This window comes from Mustela nigripes, chromosome 13 (assembly GCF_022355385.1).
Source record: "Mustela nigripes isolate SB6536 chromosome 13, MUSNIG.SB6536, whole genome shotgun sequence".
Classification (NCBI taxonomy): Eukaryota; Metazoa; Chordata; class Mammalia; order Carnivora; family Mustelidae; genus Mustela; species Mustela nigripes.
In genome coordinates this window covers 4345211-4363641 of record NC_081569.1, presented here as the reverse complement: position 1 = coordinate 4363641, position 18431 = coordinate 4345211, and the positions used below count along the sequence as shown (strand labels likewise).

The following is an 18431-nucleotide window of genomic DNA, read 5'->3' as shown; positions in this document are numbered from 1 at the left end:
CAGAGGGCCCCGTGTGGGGCTCAGTCCCAGGACCCTGAGATCATGACCTGAGCCCAAGGCAGAGTCTTAACCCACTGAGCCACCCAGGCGCCCCTATACAGCATTTTTTAAAAAGAAACTGTATGTTTAATGTGGGGCTCCAACTCATGACCCAGAGAATAAGAGTCCCGTGCTCTACGGAAGGAGCCAGCTGGCTGCCCCCAATATACAGCGTTCTTGAAGGAGTTTATGGTGAGCACTTGCATACTCAGCTCCTGTGTTTTACATTAGCGCTGTGCTTGCTTTATCCCGTATATCCGTCTGCCTGTCCTCTCCACCCACCTCCTTTTTCTGTGATGCATTTTAAAGTAATTGCCAACAGCAGTGCATTTCTCTGAAACACTGCAACATGAATATTAGAGTTCAATATTTTTTTCTTTTAAGATAGAATTTACATACTGTAATGATGCACAAATACTTACTGTATATTTGCTGCGTTTTGACAAACGCATACGTAGCTGTCTGGTCCCAACCTCTGTCAAGATACAAAACACGGTCCTCATCCCAGAAGCCCCGTCCCCACGGAACTCCATGGTATGTACTCTTGTACACTTTCACTCAGCACTTTGGTTTTGAGATTCATCTGTGTTTCCTGTATCAGTGGTTCATAGTATTGTAACTGTTTTAAAAGCACATGATGCATAGGATTAAATTGCCCTCCATAAGGATGTGATCAAATTTTAATATCACAGGAACATCCGAGAGTGCATTTTATACTTTCAACAATCTGATTGTGAGAGAATGGTATTGGTAATTTAATTTGAGTTTATTTCATTTACTTGATAAATGAAGTAAGTAATTGATAAGTGAAATAAATAAATGATACTTGCCTGTGTTGTTGTTTCCCTGTTCAAGTCTGTCGCCCATTTCTCTGTTTGGGCTTTAGAGAGTAAAAAAATTTTATTTGTAAGCTTTTTCAGTATGTTTGGGAGTTAAGTTGTTTTGTTTTTAGAGACTTTATTTGACACAGAGAGAGAGAGAGAGAGAGAGACTGGGAGAGAGGGAACACAAGCACAGGGAGTGGGAGAGGGAGAAGCAGGCTTCCTGCAGAGCAGGGAGCCCGATGCGGGGCTCAATCCCAGGACCCTGGGATCATGACCTGAGGTGAAGGCAGATGCTCAATGACTGAGCCACCCAGGTGCCCCAGGAGTTAAGTTTTGATCTCATGCTTACTGCAGATCTTTTTCTGTAGCCTTTTCCTTTTTTATTGGGTGTGTTTTTAAAAAATTATAGACATTTTATAGTTTTATGAAATCAAATTTAGTGCTCATTTTTTTAATTGATTACTTTTGTTAACATATAATGTATTATTTGCCCCAGGGGTACAGGTCTGTGAATTGTCAGGTGTACACATTTCACAGCACTCACCATAGCACATACCTTCCCCAATGCCCATAACCCAACCACCCTCTCCTTACCCCCTCCCCTCCCGGCAACCCTCAGTTTGTCTTGTGAGAAGGGTCTCTTATGGTTTGTCTCCCTCCCGATCCCTTTGCATAACATCAGCTTTTACTACAGAAGTAGTAGGTGGTACAGGTGTTGCAGAACATTGATAAATGTGGAAGAGCAGTTTTCACCACCTAGAGATCATTTAGCATGTGTCTTTTCGGATTTTTTCTGTTCATGTATGTGCATTTTTTCACTAAAATTAGGTCATATAGTGGTAATGCTGTTTTTTTAAAAATTGTGGTGAAGTATACTATAACATCAATTTACCATTTTAATAGTTGGTAAGTGTGTGGTTCGGTGGCATTAAGTGCAATCACATTGTTGTGCAAGCATCACCACCATCTAGCTCTAGAACCTTTACATCTTCCAAACCTGACACTTCATGCCCACTAAATACCAACTCCTCATTCCCTCCTCCCCTCCAGTTCCTGGCAACTACCATTCTACTTTGATTACTCTAGGCATCTGGTACACGGGGAATCATACAGTATTTGTACTTTTGTGACTGTCTTATTTCACTTGATATGTCTTTGAGATTGATCTATGTTATAGCATGTGCCAGGATTTCGTTGTTTTTTTAAGGCTGAGTAACACTCCACTGTATGTATATGCCACATTTTGTTTGACCATCCATCCACAGATGGACGCTTGGGTTGTGTCTACCTTTTGATTACTGTGAATAATGCTGCTATGAACATGGGCATATAGATCTCTTAAGGTTCCCGCTTTCAATTCTTTGGAGTAAATATACACCCAGAAGTAGAGCTGATAAATTATATGCTAATTCTATTTTTAACTTTTTGAGGAACCATTCTAAGTGCATATGGTTTTGCAGTAGACTTTTTTTCAGCCAATAATGTGTACATTTTCATTTTACCACACTGATATCCTCTATGATCTCAGGTTTGTACCCTGCATCGTATCTGCTTGTTATGATCCTTACTTTTTTTTTTTTTTTTAACCTAGCACATCCCTTCCTCCCCCCTCCATCCCCCCATTCTTTTGTTACACTGACTTGTTACAGAGACCTGACCACTTTGTCCTGACTTCCGGATTTGTCTTACTGTTTTCTCATGGTGTCATTTAGCTACCCTCCTTTCTGCTCTATTTCTTGCAGCTTAGAAGTTGTATCTAGAATGGATGAAGGTGGGCGCCGGGTGGCTCAGTGGGTTAAGCCGCTGCCTTCGGCTCAGGTCATGATCTCAGGGTCCTGGGATCGAGTCCCGCATCGGGCTCTCTGCTCAGCAGAGAGCCTGCTTCCCTCTCTCTCTGCCTGCCTCTCCATCTACTTGTGATTTCTCTCTGTCAAATAAATAAATAAAATCTTAAAAAAAAAATAAAATGGATGAAAGTTACATATTTTGGGTTAGAATACATCATTAATGATCCATGAATCAAGTGAGAAGACACAGAATATCTGACTGACCCACTATTATGGATGGTCAGATTGGCTACTGGATTAGGGTGATGAGAATCTGAGCCCTCCCTCTTGAATAAGGTTCCCCTCATAAGACCCGAAAATGATCTGTGTGGCCCTCAGCACTGTGTGAATGTTCATTTCACCAGAGGCTAGTCATCTGGGTTACCCCCCTCTTTTTTAGCACCAACTGATAATCCTTATTTAAAGTAACAATTCTGATCCGGGTTAATGGGTGATGTTTCCTAATCTAGTTACATTTCTACCTGTAGTTAGTGTTCTCCACAAAGTGTATGTTTCTTTCATCAGTTGGGGCCATGGCTATTTGGTTACTATAAAATATAGTTCTTACAACAGGCAGGGTGAATTTTTCCCTTTAATTAACTGTTTTAATTGTTGAGGAGTTGCTGCCTTAAATGAGAATGAATATGTTGTTGGAGCTTTTTTTGTTTTTATAAAATATAATTGTGGACATAGGGATTTTCATTGGTTGGATGTGCTTGGATCCATATAGTCTTTTTCTTTCTTTTTTTTTTGAACTGAAATGGTAAAACCTTTCGCCACTGGGGACTGCCTTCTGTGTTCTTTTGACATGATTCGGTTCATCTTTTGAAAGCACAACCAGTTGTCCCAGGCTTGGCTTAAACCTTGTTTGTCCCTGACCAGACCTGGGCCTTTTCTCCAAGGTGCCCTGATGCTCTTAGTGGGAAATGGAGTTGGAAGCTACAGATTAGGTGCTAAGAGTCCTCATTATTCCAGGAGAAAAATTATTTTAAAGCCATTTTAGTGGATAGGTCCAGAAAACACATCACTAAAAAAAAAAAACCAAAACCAAACCCCAAGTTATGCAATTCATGTATACTTTCAGTTTAGTTTTTTCCTTTTCTTTTCTTTTCTTTCTTTCTTTTTCTTTCTTTTATTTTTTTAAGATTTTTCATTCATTTATTTGAGAGAGAGAGTGAGCAAGCATGAGCAGGGGAGAGGGGCAGAGGAAGAGAGAGAGAGGCAGACTCTAGACTGAGTGGGAAGCCCATGTAGGGCCCAGTTCCACGACCCCTGAGATCATGACCTGAGCTGAAAGCAGATGCTTAATTGACTGAGCCACCCAGACACCCCTCAGTTTATGTTTAATAATACAGTGCTTTATCTCCATTTACTTGATTTTTGTACTGCTTTTCTTTTACATTGACAATTCTGATTTTTCTTCGTTTTAAGCGTGTCCTTACTCATTCAGATACGGTTAAGTAATCATATGTCAAAATTTTTGTGTGTGTTTATTTAATTTCAAAATTTAGTTTTTTTTTTAAGATTTTATTTATTTATCAGAGTGGGGGCGGAGAGAGCGAGCACAGGCAGACAGAATGGCAGGCAGAGGCAGAGGGAGAAGCAGGCTCCCTGCTGAGCAAGGAGTCAGATGTGGGACTCAATCCCAGGACGCTGGGATCATGACCTGAGCCGAAGGCAGCTGCTTAACCAACTGAGCCACCCAGGCGTCCCTCAAAATTTAGTTTTTTAAATCTGACATTTATTTTGGGTATTTGGGTATTTTGGCATGAGGTAAGGCTCTTAGTGCTTCAGAATAGCTGATTATTCTGGCACCCTTCATGTGCATAATTATTTTTATTCCCTCGTGGCTTATACTTTCACCTGTATCATATCTGTGGATTGTCTGTTTTGGTTATCTGTTCTTGCTGGTACTGTTACTGCACTGATTTCATTTTGATAGCTTTGTTTTCATAGTACCTGGTAATGCTAATCCTTTTTCTCACTATGTCCCATCAAAACAAAACAAAACAAAAACCTTCTTAACCCATTCTTATCTCTTTGTCCATGTCAGTAATTAGGATGATTTTGATCTACCCCCAAGCTTTGGGAGGAATTTGATTGTAGTAGAGTTCAGTCCACTGTAATTTGAGAAGAATTGGTAGCTTTATGGAATTCTTCTGTCCATGAACATGATATTTATGGTTTATTTTATTTTATGCATTTTCACATGGGTCTCACCTCTTTTTAGTTGGAGCCAGAATCCTTTTTCTTTTCTTTAAGATTTTATTTATTTATTTGACAGACAGAGATCACAAGTAGGCAGAGAGGCAGGCAGGGAGAGAGAGGGAAGCAGGCTTCCTGCCGAGCAGAGAGCCCGATGAGGGGCTCAATCCCAGGACCCTGGGACCCCGAACCCAGCCAAAGGCAGAGGCTTTAACCCACTGAGCCACCCAGGAGCCCCTTGAATCCTTTATCTGATTAAATCTTTTAGCTAATTATTTCAGTCAAATAAAATATGTTGATGTGGCTGAATTTTTCTAAATGTTCTGTAGTTCAGTTGATTTTTTTCATTTGTCCATGAAATAGATAAATCTTAAGTGCCTCGTGTCTTGGGCTCTGAGATAAGTGTTTAGGTTATTAGTTGATTGATGGTTTTGGGTTGTCCTTTCCCAAAGTAATGCTTTTTAATCTGTTTCCTTATTGGATTACTTTCAGGTTTCAGAGCATTGTCAATAATAGTGATTTTAGCATGCATCTTTGTCTTATTCTGATTTTAATGGTCATATGTCCAGGTCTTCACTCTTAGGTGTGACCTTGGCTGTTGCTTTTCAGACAGTGTGCTTTTATATACTTTATTAAGGAAATAGCTTCTAGTCCCTGTTTTCTATGAGTGTTTTTAAAAATAACCAATGTTATTTTGTTATTTTCCCCCTGTCCTTGCTTTTTGTTTCATCTAATGAGATAATCACATGCTTTTTCTTGGAATTACTGATGTGACATGGCCTAATTGTATCTTTGATATTTTAAAAACTTTGCATTCCTAAAATAAATCCTGCTTGCGTGTTATAATTTTTTTTTAAAGTAAAAAAATATACAGTTGAGCTTTGAACAAAGTGAGCATTAGGGGTGCTGAGTCTAAGAGTCCTCATATGAGTCCCCCAAAGCTAAGTACTGATAGTCTACTTTTGACTGGAAGTCTTGCCGATAGTTTACCTAAATAGTTGATTAACGCATATTTCAAAAAAAATTTTTTTGTAGGCTCCACTTCCAGTGTGGAGCCCAGCATGGGGCTTGAACTCAAAACCCTGAGATCGAGCCCTGAGCTGAGATCAAGAGTCGGCCACTTAACCAGCTGAGCTACCCAGATGCCCCTGATTAACACCTATTTTAGAGAAAAGAAAATGTAATTAAGAAAATAATAAGAGAAAATTCTTTTACATTATTGTAGTATATTCATTGAAAAATATTTGTGTATAAGTGGATTTGCAGTTTAAGCCCATGTTGCTTGGGGCGCCTGGGTGGCTTAGTCGGTAAGTGTCTCTCGGTTTTGGCTCAGATCATGATCTCAGGGTCATAAGATGGAGTCTCAAATCAGGCTCTGGGCTTAGCGGGGAGTCTGCTGAAGAGTCTCTCTCCCCCTCTCCCCTTGCCTGTGCATATGCTCTCGCTCTTTCATAAATAAACAAGTCTTTAAAAAATAGATAAACCCATGTTGTTCAGGGGTCAGCTACTGTGAATTCAGTTTGTAGTAATTTAAAATTCAGTTTTCTTTTTCTGTATTCGTGAGTGAAAACAAAGTCATCTACAGTTTTACTTTATTTTTTAAGATTTTGTTTATTTGACAGACAGAGATCACAAGCAGGCAGAGAATCAGGCAGAGAGAGGGGGGAAGGGAAGCAGGCTCCTTGCTGAGCAGAGAGCCCGATGCGGGCTTCCGTCCCAGAACCCTGGGATCATGACCTGAGCTGAAGGCAGAGGCTTTAACCCGCTGAGCCCCAGTGGGGCACCCAGGCGCCCCAGTCATCTACAGTTTTATACCCTAAAAGAACCCTTATTAACATTTCATATTAATTTCTATAATACATATATTAATAACTCCTTGCATTCTTTTTTCCTGTGTATGTGTAGGAAATTTTAAATTTAAATGCTAAATGTAAGCTTTAAACAAATACTTCTATTTAGTTTTATATTCTGACTTCTAAATTTAATAATGAATTACAGCTGTCTTCCCATGTCAGTAAAATTTCTTCAAAACGTGATTTATATGATGATTCTAATTCTGCCACGTAGGTTCTTCTTATGTGTTTATGCATATCTTTGATCATAGCCTTAGATTCTATTTCTAAAATCAAGTCTTGATTTTTAAAAAAAAGTTCTGTTTGTGCAGACTTTAAAGTGTTTGGAGCAGTATATAATGAAAAAGTATTATATTCTAGCAAACATTTTTATTTATAAACTTGGCTCAGGTGAGTTACATTTTCATTATTCTTGGAATTTTATTCCTTATTGGGACCTTCAACTTTACCGTAACCGACTTTCTCATTTTATGGAGGAGGAAATTGAAGCCCCAAGGGATTTAAGAGACATGTCCAAGATCACACCGCAGGCATCGGCAAGGCTGGGACGGCTACCTGACCCTAGCACTTGCCCTTCATCCCCTGGTACCTTTTACACACGTAGGAAGCGGACCTCTGGGATTGCACGGAGACGCCCAGGCGTCGGACTTCCTGCAGGACCGTTCAGTTCAGGTTTGCAGAGTGTGCTCTTGGCCAGTGGCCTTCTTGTGTAGAAGCAATAAAGAAATTGAACACCTAGAATTTCTGAGCTTGGATATCATTAGCGGAGTTGCCTGATTATTGTATAATGGTTCTGTTTTCCTTCTGTTTCCATGTACGGATGTGTGTCTTTTCTGTCTGTAACGTGGACGCTCGGAGTTGGGAGTTGGCCGCCAGTAAAAAGCCATGTTATTTACATCGCCAGTCACTACATTTGGGCAACCTCCTTTGCTGCCCTAATATTTTTAGATAAAAGCAGGAAGTCTTGTTGTTCCTTTTTCCTCCCTCAGCCTTTATGCCCTTTTTGTTATTCTAGTGTTAAGAAACCAGATCTTAAAAAGCCAAAGATTCCAAATGAGCTGAGCTGTAGTAAAGCCTTGCCTGGGGGTGAAGGCAGGCGTGGGGTTCGCCTGGCCCTGGGTCCAGCAGTATTTATGAAAGACGGCAGTATTTTGAAAGAATTTTCAACACTCTGTGGTGAAAATTGGTAATTGACAATATGAGCGAACTTACTTTAATATTGACAAAAATCAGTACTTCCATTAGACATTAATCTCTGCAGTGAGAGGAATTTTCGGAGAGTTAAGTGTGTTAGTGGCCGCCTTTCCAATCTCACTTGTCCCCCATGACAGGCATTCCTTCTGTTCTCTGTCTACAGAGAATACTCGTTTGGTAAGCTTGCACACGATTCTGCACACGTCTGTGTGGTGCTGGCCCGTGGGCCGGGAACTACACTCGGCATTTGCGGGTGAAGCGGAGATGAGTAAGCCAGAGCCTTCCTTTTCAGATGACACACTACTTAGAGAGTCAGCTGGCCTCCCGTTGTCTTTCTCTCTGATTGCGCAGTACTCGTTCAGAAATCTGAACATACAGTCAGAGAGGTCAGGGGAATTGGAATCAGAAGACTTGGGTTTCAGTTCTGGCTTTGGCACTTCACTGTGAGCTGGGGCACATCCGTCACTCGTCGGTGACCTGCGGTTCTTTGTATGTAGACCCAACACAGTGAGAGAAGGTGTGGGGGATGCCTTCTCATCTGTTACACATCATCGAAGTGGCATATGTTTTCTTGTTTCTCTTTGCTTGTTGATCAGAATAATGTTTTCTCACCAGTGGGTCAGAAGAGAAGGAAGCTCTGTTCCAGTCCCCTCAGTGCTGCCGAATATACTGATAATGGAAAAATAAACAGGGGTGCACTGATTTTTCTGGCCTGTAACTAAAAAACAGTGTTCAGTGCCAAAAGCTGTGTTTGTCTTGAGAGGCAAGAATATTTCTGCAGTGTAGGACTGCTTCAGATCCCACGGTGAATCTCTGGGGTAATCACGGGGTTTGGGTTTGGGTTCCGTTGTTTGTAGGGCTAGCTTTGCTACAGGGTAGTTTGCTGCCCACTGTGCTCGCTTTCGGCCATAGTGTAATAACGTAGGCTTGGCTGGAGGCGTCTCTCTGGTCAGGGCTAACACGAACCAAACTTGTTCTTTCAGGCACTGGCCGGTTGGAGCAGGGTGCCATCCCATGGCCAGGTCCTAGAAAGCCCTCTGACCGTGACACTGACCCTGGGCCCTGGCTCTTCCCCACCAGATTTTTTTGGAGTCAGCTGAATGGTGGCATGAGAGCTTTGCCCCAGCCCTGTCCTTAGCCTTCTTTACTACTGCAGATCCAGCTTGCTGAAGTGGTCTATCTTCTTGTTATTTTCCCCTCATGGAAATTTTTTGGAATGTCTTCAGGCTGCACTTCTCCCGGTCCCAGATAACCAGAACCCATATGCAGAGGGCCTGGGGGTCTCCCTGTAAGCAGAGGTTCAGAGAAGGGGCAGAGTAATCAAATGCTAGTCTGATTATGTCCTGCCCTGATTAAGACCCTCTGTGGCTCCCCAGTATCAAATTCAGACTCTTTTTTAACCTATGGGGCCCAGCCCGCATGGGCTCCCACCAGCTTCCAGCTTCGTCCCTGCCTTACGTGCTGAGCTCCTGTACTCACACTTGCAGGGACGGATGACCTCTGGACTTTTGACTGTGCACTTTCCTCACAAGTGCTCTGCTGAGAATTTCTCTCTGACTTAATCAGTAGAAGTAGTAAAAGAATGTTGGTGAAGGTGGAGCTCTAAGACGGAAGTCGGTAGGTAACTGTTGGAGGAAGTATTTTATGTCTGGAAGAAATGCCCTGAGATTTTTGTTGGTGGTATCCCATTAGAAGAGAGGGAAAGAGAAGATTAAGATAGGATTAAGGGTTCAAACTGCCAATGTTGTGTCTGCCCAGAGGATAGGGGGGTTCCTGTGGGCTGTTCTGGAACAGCGTTCGACCTGCTGGCTACTTCGCTGTGGCGCCGAGGACAGGGGAGCTGAAGAGAACCGCTGAGAATGGGTAGTCCTTGGGCTAGAGGAGCACGCTGGTACCTGACCCAGCGTGTTTTTGTTAAGTACCCGGGGGTTTGAGGCTACAGAAGTGGCCTTCCCTTGGTGGGCATGTGAGGAAATTACCCTTTTATTACAAATAAAAAGTGCTTCTGATCTGATGGTGTGCTGCTGAGTGTCAGGTTTGGTGGGATGAATGTGCTTTTCTATGATCAGTTTGATGCCTGTTTTGGTCTAGCTTGTTACACCTTAACTTACACATGGGTCACTAACCTGGAAATCAACTCAGACTGATGTGACATAACAATAAAGTCATCATGTCTTGGATGTTTACTACATACCCAGTACGGTTCTAAGTACTCTCTGTGCATTAACAGACGTAATCCTGATGAAAATCCTTGGGCATGGTGTTTCCTTAAAGGTTCCCCCTTCAGAGTAAGAGAGTCGAAGCAAGAGGGAGGTTGCACAGGATGCCCAGGATTGCACAGCTAGTGGTTGCAGTGCTTGGATTCTGACCTAGTGGCCTGGTGCCCGAGTACTAGACTTTGCAATTTCTGTAGTTTTCATTTTATTTTTTGAGGTTCTTGATGTCGTGATTTTTTGTTGTCTGTTTTTTCAGACCTTTTTCCTAATTATATTGGTCAAGATTCTTTTGACTGTGGGTGACATGAACCCAGTTGAAACCAGCTAAGGCCAGAAGTGAAACCTGTGGGCCACTAGAACCTGGCTTATAAAACCACACCACAGGGAGGATGGGGTATGCTACCTCTGGGACAGACAAAGCGAGGGCTCTCTCCCTCTCTCACGTCCTGTCCTCCTCGTTTTTGTGGGCTGTTTTTTCCTGCTTGGCAGGAAAAGTACCCACCAACTGCTTTTGGCCTCGCAGTTAACAGCTTCATCAGTGGAGCGGGACTGAGGCCCTGCCTTTAATTCCAGGATAGAAGTCCCGGGGAAGGACCAAAACGGGCCTGGCCAGGCACACCTGCAGCCAGTGGGCAGTTCCCTGAGGGCAGCTCTGGGAGGAAGTGCTGGGAGCAAAAGCTGCCCCTGCACCGGGTCCTGTCCAAACCCCCAGTGCTTTTCAGCTTAAGAATGAATATGACTTAGTACTGTGTAAGGAGAGTTATTGTTCCTAATTTTCATTCTGGGGCAGTTTGTGTTCTGAGTTATCAGAGAAACTTCCCATTCTGTTTGCTAAGAGAAGAATGGATAACAACTTTTGGGAAAATTTCAGCAAGTTTTGAAATAGAAAGGGCTTCCAGTTGGCCTTCTCCCTTGCTTGTACAGTCTGCCTATGAGATGTTCAAGGACTCCCTACTGCTCATTACTTCTCTTTCTGTCCAGTGGTTTCACAGTTAGGACATGTTCTCGGTTTTTGCCTTCGTTTTTGCCTTCCACCTGGAAGATCATTGCATCCCGTGTTTTTGTGTTTCTGTTTCATTGGCTAACTGTAACTTGGGGTAAGTCAGCCAACCTCGTGGGCCTTAATTTTTTCACCTGTTGGGATAGGCTGACAGTGGTAACAACCCCCCAAAATACAATAGTCTTAACCTTGATAGAAGTTTCTCAGTCATGTGAAATTTAAAATAGGTGTTTTTTTTTTTTAATATTTTATTTATTTATTTGACAGACAGAGATCACAAGTAGGCAGAGAGGCAGGCAGAGAGAGAGAGGAGGAAGCAGGCTCCCTGCTGAGCAGAGATGCAGGACTCGATCCCAGGACCCTGAGATCATGACCTGAGCCGAAGGCAGCGGCTTAACCCACTGAGCCACCCAGGCGCCCTTAAAATAGGTATTTTTAAAGAGTGTTTTTAAACAGGCGTTTTAAAACGGTGGAAGACCCTCCTCAGAGTGGCGATTCAGGGACCAAGGCTCCTTCCATCTGTGACTTTGCCATCTTCCACACATTGGCTCCCAAGGTCACTGTGCGTGTTTGCATGGGCAGACTTGCAGAAGGGGGAGAGATGAAGGGTGGTGGTGGGTTCTTAGGTGCCAGACCTGGAAGGTGGTCCATGTTTGTTTTTCATATTCCATTGGCCGCTTGGCCACAGCTAACATCACTGAAAGCTGGGAAATAGGATCTATGTGCTTTGGGAGAAGAGGAACTGGGTTTGAGCAGTCTTTGTCATACCACTTTGGTAACATGTAATAGCATAGCAATTGGAAACTTTGTGTGGGATTGAGCCAACCCCGGTTCCAGGGTGGTCCCTGACAGCCTTCTTGTCCTAGTGACTGGGTCAGTATGAGATAGACAACCCAAGCCTATGTCATGGGATGCCTCTGGTCCCAGTGACTAGTTCTGGGGTAGACATGTGACCTAAATGGTCTCAATCAGACTGTGGAGTGGGTAGGAGCATCTCAGGCCCCACAGTGAGGACAAAGCCAGCTCCTGGGTGAGAACAGGCACAGGGAGCTGCAGAGTCACAGAGCTAGAGTCCTGTTGAACCTTGCCTGGACTCCGTTCATGCGAGCAATGAATCTATTCTATAATAATTTGACGTTAATTTTCTTTACTTAAAACCAAAAGCCTCCTAACAGATACAGCCTGTGAAATGAAAGGGGAACAGGGAGAGAGAAAGGTAGAGTCTGGATCTCTAAGTTCTGCTTCCTTTCGTTTCTAGCATGTCTGTGGTGTTTCTTCGAATACCTGAGCACCCAAGCAGGTCTGAGTTGGTGTTAGCTTCATCTGACTTCTCAATTTCCTGGAATTACAGCTGGGATAACTATGTTCTTTGAAATTTGAACAGTTTGTCAAATTTATTGATTTTGTGCACCTCCATCTTGAAAAAAATGCCGTTTTGTCTTCCTGAAAGAACGTTTTGAGAGAATGACGTGGTATTCAATAAGAACCTATTAAGTATTTAGGAATTGTTGTGCAAGAAGCTAATTCACACAATCAGAAGCCATTAGCCCAGCACACAGACACCTCATAAAGCTGTGGTGGCAAGTGTAAACCGTGAAAGCCCAGCCCAACTCCTCCCTTTCAGGATATGGAGAACAGCGGAGGGCCAATGCGGTATCATTGGAGCTGCCCTATCTTGCTTTGTTTCAAAAGGATTGGAGGTGACTTAACACTTACAGTAAGATGCAAATGAACAGAAAAGGGAGTTGGGGCCAGTGGCACACCGCAGGGGGTGCTGATCTGTTAAGTCAGGAGGCAGGTCCTGTGTGGCAGTGCTTGCCTCAGAGACTTGCTGGTTGCTGGGGTGGGGGGTTCCACATTGGGCTCTGAGCTTCCACAGCCTCCACACATAGCAAACAGCCCCAGAATCCCCTGAGATTAGCATTAGCTAGCACCTCAGGATAAGTATAGTTTCTGAGCTGAGGCCTAAAGAAATTACTCTTCTGGGCCCTTTTTAAGGGATGAGGATCTCAGCAGTGTTCACTACCAAACCTGGCAGCAAGTGTCCCTCAGTGGCAACCTGGGGGCAGAATGTTGAACATGGACTTCAGGTGGGGCCTGAGTAAGTGGGCCCGGCCCCACTAGTATGTGTGATTCAGGAATTAGAATCAAGTCTGTCTGGGAGGATGTGGTATTATCAGTTTTTAATTTCGGCCAATTTTATTTACAGGTGGAGTTCAGTCTTTTCCCACATGTTAATCAAGCATTTTTGTAATTTCTCTTTTGTATACTCTCTGCTACTTTGGCCTTTTTATATTAGAGAATTGGATGGTTTTCAGTTGGGGATTTTTTTTAAGGACTATTCTTAATCCATTTGTCATTTGTAACAACTAGGTTTTTTTTTCTAGTTTGCCTTCTAAAGTTGCTTATTTTATTTTTTTAGGATTGCTCGCTGAAATAGGAGGGGTAAGTGTGCTGAGAGGGTGAGGTGGGCTGAGCTAGAGAGGGGGCATTGGGAATGCCCCTTTGAGAAGGGGAGAGACTGGTCGGGGCTCCGAAGGCTCCTGGCAGCCTGCCACTGGGGGACACCACGCATCCGCCAGCTGCTCTGCGTGGGGGAATCTTGTGCCTCAGTAGCGTGAGAGTGTGAAATGGGGGGACCTTGATCAGAAGTAGAGTTTTGCATCACTCGCAGTGCCCTCTGGCTTATGGGGCCGGTTCATGTGGGCTGCGGGCTGGGGTGCGGCCTGGGGGCGAGGAGAGCCGCTGAGAGCAGGCCTGGCAGCCTGGGGCCAGGGCACTGGGGTACCGGTGCGGAGATGAGCCCAGTGGCTGTGTGCAGGGCCGCTCTGCATGGGGGCTCTGACGGCAGTGAGGGCGCTGGAGTAAAGGCTGCAGGGGCCGGTGTGCCTGAAGACTGGCAGAATGAGTCACGCTGTGAGAGGCTGAGAAGGGCCACGGGGGCGGGGGGGGGGGGGGCGTTTAGTGTGCTGGTAATGTGGTGTCCTGATCTGGGTGCTGCGTGCTTGTACAGGTGTGTTCTGTTTGTGAAAATATATCTACTAATACATGGACATACTTTTCTCTGTCCCTTATAAAATGTAACAAAATAAATGGGGCTGGGGGGGGGGGGAGTGAGAGTGCACATTTTGGTGCCAGACCACCCGTTTTCAAATCTCAGCTCTTTATAGCCAGTTTATAGCTGTGGGACCTTGGGAAAATTACTCAGCCTCTCTGTGCCTCAGATTTCAAACCCTGTAAAGTGAGAATAGTAATTACTCCTGTGTCTTAGCAGTGCTGTGAGGAGTAAATGAATTGATACGTGTCAAGCATGCTGAATCATGTTTAGCACATAGTAAACCCTCCCTAATGTTGCTTGTTATTAGTTATTTTTCTTAATAATGGTTCTTATTATGAATGCGAATAGATACGAGGAAGACTTGATGCATCGGGCAGTTGTGGTTCATTGATTGCTGGTGGGCACTCTGCCAGATGAAGTCCTGAGTATAGCCAGGCCTCAGGGCCTGGAGTGGAGGGGGTGGGCTACAGGTCACTGTCACAGTAAAGCGGAGGAGCGGCGAGGTGTTCCCTATGAACCGTGGTACTGCCCGGGCTAATGGCGGGATTTGCAGTGGATGAGACTGAGCTTGAGGTTAAGGTCCTGTGGCCTTGCTGGATGATGTGTGTCTCAGGCCCTGAGCTAGAGGGGCCGGCCGGCTGAGAGTGCCAGTGGGTGCATCAGAAGCAGCCTTCCTCTGGGGGAGGGCCCTGGGGGAGGTCAGCTGTGGCCTTGTGTGTCTTACTCAGGGCTTTCCCGGGAGTCTTGGTGCCTGTGCAGTTAGTGGCCCAGAAAGGTGTCCGAGCCAGGTGATACTGGCTGTGTTTGACAGTGAAACACAGGTTAGTTCTATCTGCTTTAGTGAATTTTCAGAATTCCACTCTCATTCTGCTAGTAGCTGTAGTGGTCTGCCTGGCTTCCTGTCACCACCCTCTCCTTGAACCTTGGTTAGGTTTGTCCCACCAGATCCCTCCTCTTCCTCACCGGGTAACCACCCCGACCCCTACCCCAGTTCAGTTGGAGGAAATGAAAGTCCCCCAAGTTCCACATTCTGGAACTCACTCCTGTTTCTTATACCTGGGCCTCGTTGCCGTGGACTTTTCCTGTCTTAAATCCCAGCCCCAGGTAGGGGTCTTGTTTCTCTCTCCCAGCCTGGCTACCTGCCAGGGGCCTGCTCTCCCCGCAGTGGAGGCCTCCTTTGCATTCATCCCGGATTTCAAGATGAGATCCTACCACCTGACATGGACTTCCTCTCCGCCTGACTCGTCCGCCTGAATCTCTCGCTACCACGCTCACCCTACCCCACCCCATCCTGCCCTTGCTTGCTGAGCCGTCAGCCTGCTGCTGAATCTCCCTAAAGCAGCGTCTGCCAGCATTGTTTGCCGGGGATGCAGTGCTCTTCCTGACCCAGGGAGCCTCCCTCTCCCGGGGTCTGAGGAGCCAGGCACCTACTCCACCTTAGCAGGCCCTGTGAGAGCGCCGGCCACCTCCTCCCGGGCTGGCCTGCCCTTTGTCTTCAGGGCTCCTGTTTTGACAATGGGCACATGGGAGGGACAGGTTTTGAGTCCTGTAAAAAGAAAAAGGAAGGAAGTGTCCTTCACACAATTTCTGCTCCCTTTTCCTCATTCTTCCTGGGGTGTCTGTGTGTTTGTGTATGATGTTTTCTTGTTTGGGGGTGGGGGTGTTCATAGTGGAGAAGGGTGGACGGGTTGAAGAGCAGTTTCTACTTTGTGCCTCGGCAAAGAAGTCTAAAAAGCCGGCCTGGAGAGCATTCTAGCACTCTGCTCTCTTTTGATATCATGCAAGTGGCATATAACAACTCAGCCTCTTCTGTAAGTGACTATTAGAAAGCCATCTGGGGCTGTAGGTGATCGAGAATATTTTATAATCAGACCAGAATATACTGTCCCTGTATGTTTTTTTTTTTCCCCATGACCTGAAAATAAGGATGTTACAGATCTCTTTATAATGGAATCTATTGTCTCAAGACTACCCATTCTAAAATTTAGGAATTAGGGGTGGTAAATGATGAAATTCACATACAGGAATATATGTGGGGAGTTCAGGCTGGAGAAGGGACTCTTGTCCTTGTTTTGTCATGGCCAGTTTTCTTCAAAAGTTTAGATTTTTTCTGGACTGTGATAGGTTATTCTGTCTTTTATGACAAAAACCAGCCAAACAAGAAACAAATGTCATATACTCTTAGGAGGAATGTAAATTGGTAAGATTGCTTTGGAAAATGGTCTGGCAATATTTACTAAAGTCCAACGAGGCATGTTCTGTCACCCACCAATTCTGCTAGGTGTACTGCACCCAACAGAGAGGGGTACCTGTGTTCGCCAGGGTCGTATACTAGAATGTTTGTAACAGTAGCATTCATAATGGCTAAAAACAAGAACTAACTCAAGTCCATCAAAAGAATAAGTTGTGGGAGAAGCATATCACAAAATACTCTGGCAGCAGAAATGGGAGAACTGTGGCCCCCCGTGGCAGCAGGGCTGTTTCGCAAGCTAAGTATTCAGTGAAAGAAGCCAGGCCGACAAGACTCCATCTGCTATATTATTTGATTCATACAAAGTTCAAAGTCAGAGATGCGGTTTTGGGAGTCAAAGTGGTGCTGACCTTAGGGGAAGAGGGCGGGATAGTGACTTGGAGAAGCCATAAGGGCTTCTATGTTTGGAAGTGTTCTATTTCTTGACCTGGATGGGTTCATTCTGTGACAGTTCACCAAGCTACATACTTAGGATTTTTATTCTTTTCTGTGAGTAGGTTAATCTTCAGTAAAAATTTGTATTAAAAACCTCAGTATATGTTCTGAAGGAGCCAGAATTTTCCTGAATGTGTCTGTCCTTCTGGTCCGCGGACTTGGCACGTACTTGTGCCTCAGTATGAAGTACTTTTTACTCCGTTTTCACTCAATTCTTGTTCCTCCTTTGGGTCTCCCTTCCCCACACACGCAGGGTGCAGATCCCCACTTGTATGCTCTGTTGGCACCCTGTTCTGGAGCACAGCTCGGATTGGTGAGTAGTTGATGGCCTCTCCCATTCTGCGAGCTCAGAGGCTGCGCCCATCTCTGCAGCCGTGTGTCCCCGGGGACGACCCAAGGCCCACACCTACTGGTAGCTGTCAACTGAATGAACCAAACGGACTAGTCGGAGGGAGCGGCCTTTTTCTGGACCCCTTTCCAGATTAGTTCAGGGAAGGGCGAGCTTGAAGGTGCTCTGGGGTTGGAGCCCCTCTGAAGTCACATGAAACATCGTTGAGACTGTGGGGACTTCCGCAGCCTCAAAGTGTGACCTGTAGGACAACTTCCCAGCTGAAAGAGCAGTGTTGGCTAATCAATCGATGTCCCTTAACCTAGTTTTGTGTTCTGTGCCTGCTAGTCATGTTCTTGAGAACAAACAGTTTATATATGATGACTTCATTTGTTCTGGCTTTTCTCATGACAATCCTAAGGTCAAGCCTATTTTAAGCCTGAGAAATATGTCCTGGAAGTTAGTTCCAGAGTCCCTATTTCCTTTTTCTTTCCTTAGCATGGAAATCTTGGCTGTCTTCCCCATCCCCGCCCCCCCGAACTGTTCTCAGAAACAACTTTGCAAGTAACGTAAATATGCTCTGTGTTGGTTGTGTGTGTGTGTGTGTGTGTGCACTTGAGTTGTTCTTTTTTACCTGGATGTGGGGAAATAGCACGTTCTCATTTACCGTTCTGACCTGACAGAAGGAGGCCGAAAGCCATACTCAGATGGACCCAGAAAGAGGAAGAATTTAAGACCGTACATTTGCATTTAGGCTTTATTTGTTGGGTGATTTTTGTTGGGTATTTTCCTGTCATGTAAAGTGGTTGGGAGCTGGGCTCTGGAGCCAGACACTCGGTCCCAATCCCAGCCCTGTCACTCCCTGCCTTTTGACCTTTGGTAAGTCACGTAACCTCTCTGGGCCCAAGCTTTTTCTTTGTAACATGGGGGATAGTCGTCAAGATTGGATTAAACTGTGAATGTAAAATAATCTGTTCAATGCTTAAAAAGTTGTAAACACTTAATAGAGTAGTTACCTAAAATGGAAGATTCAGTTTTGTTGTTTGAAAAAGAATGGTTTTAACAGAGTATCTATTAGACTCTTGAAAGTAGATTAGGGCTTTCTTTTTAAGAACATTTTTGGAAATTACTTTTGTGATTTATAAATGTCCATACGATTTACCCTTGGGAACCAAGAAGGAAATATGGTAGCATTACAGCGG

At 44.5% G+C, this 18431-nt stretch overlaps 1 protein-coding gene across 1 annotated transcript in view; it reads left to right on the top strand.

Moving 5' to 3' along the window:
* Positions 1–18431, top strand: part of PDE8A (phosphodiesterase 8A) — a 145982-nt gene that overhangs the window by 11640 nt on the left and 115911 nt on the right. The gene's annotated exons all lie outside the window — the stretch shown is intronic.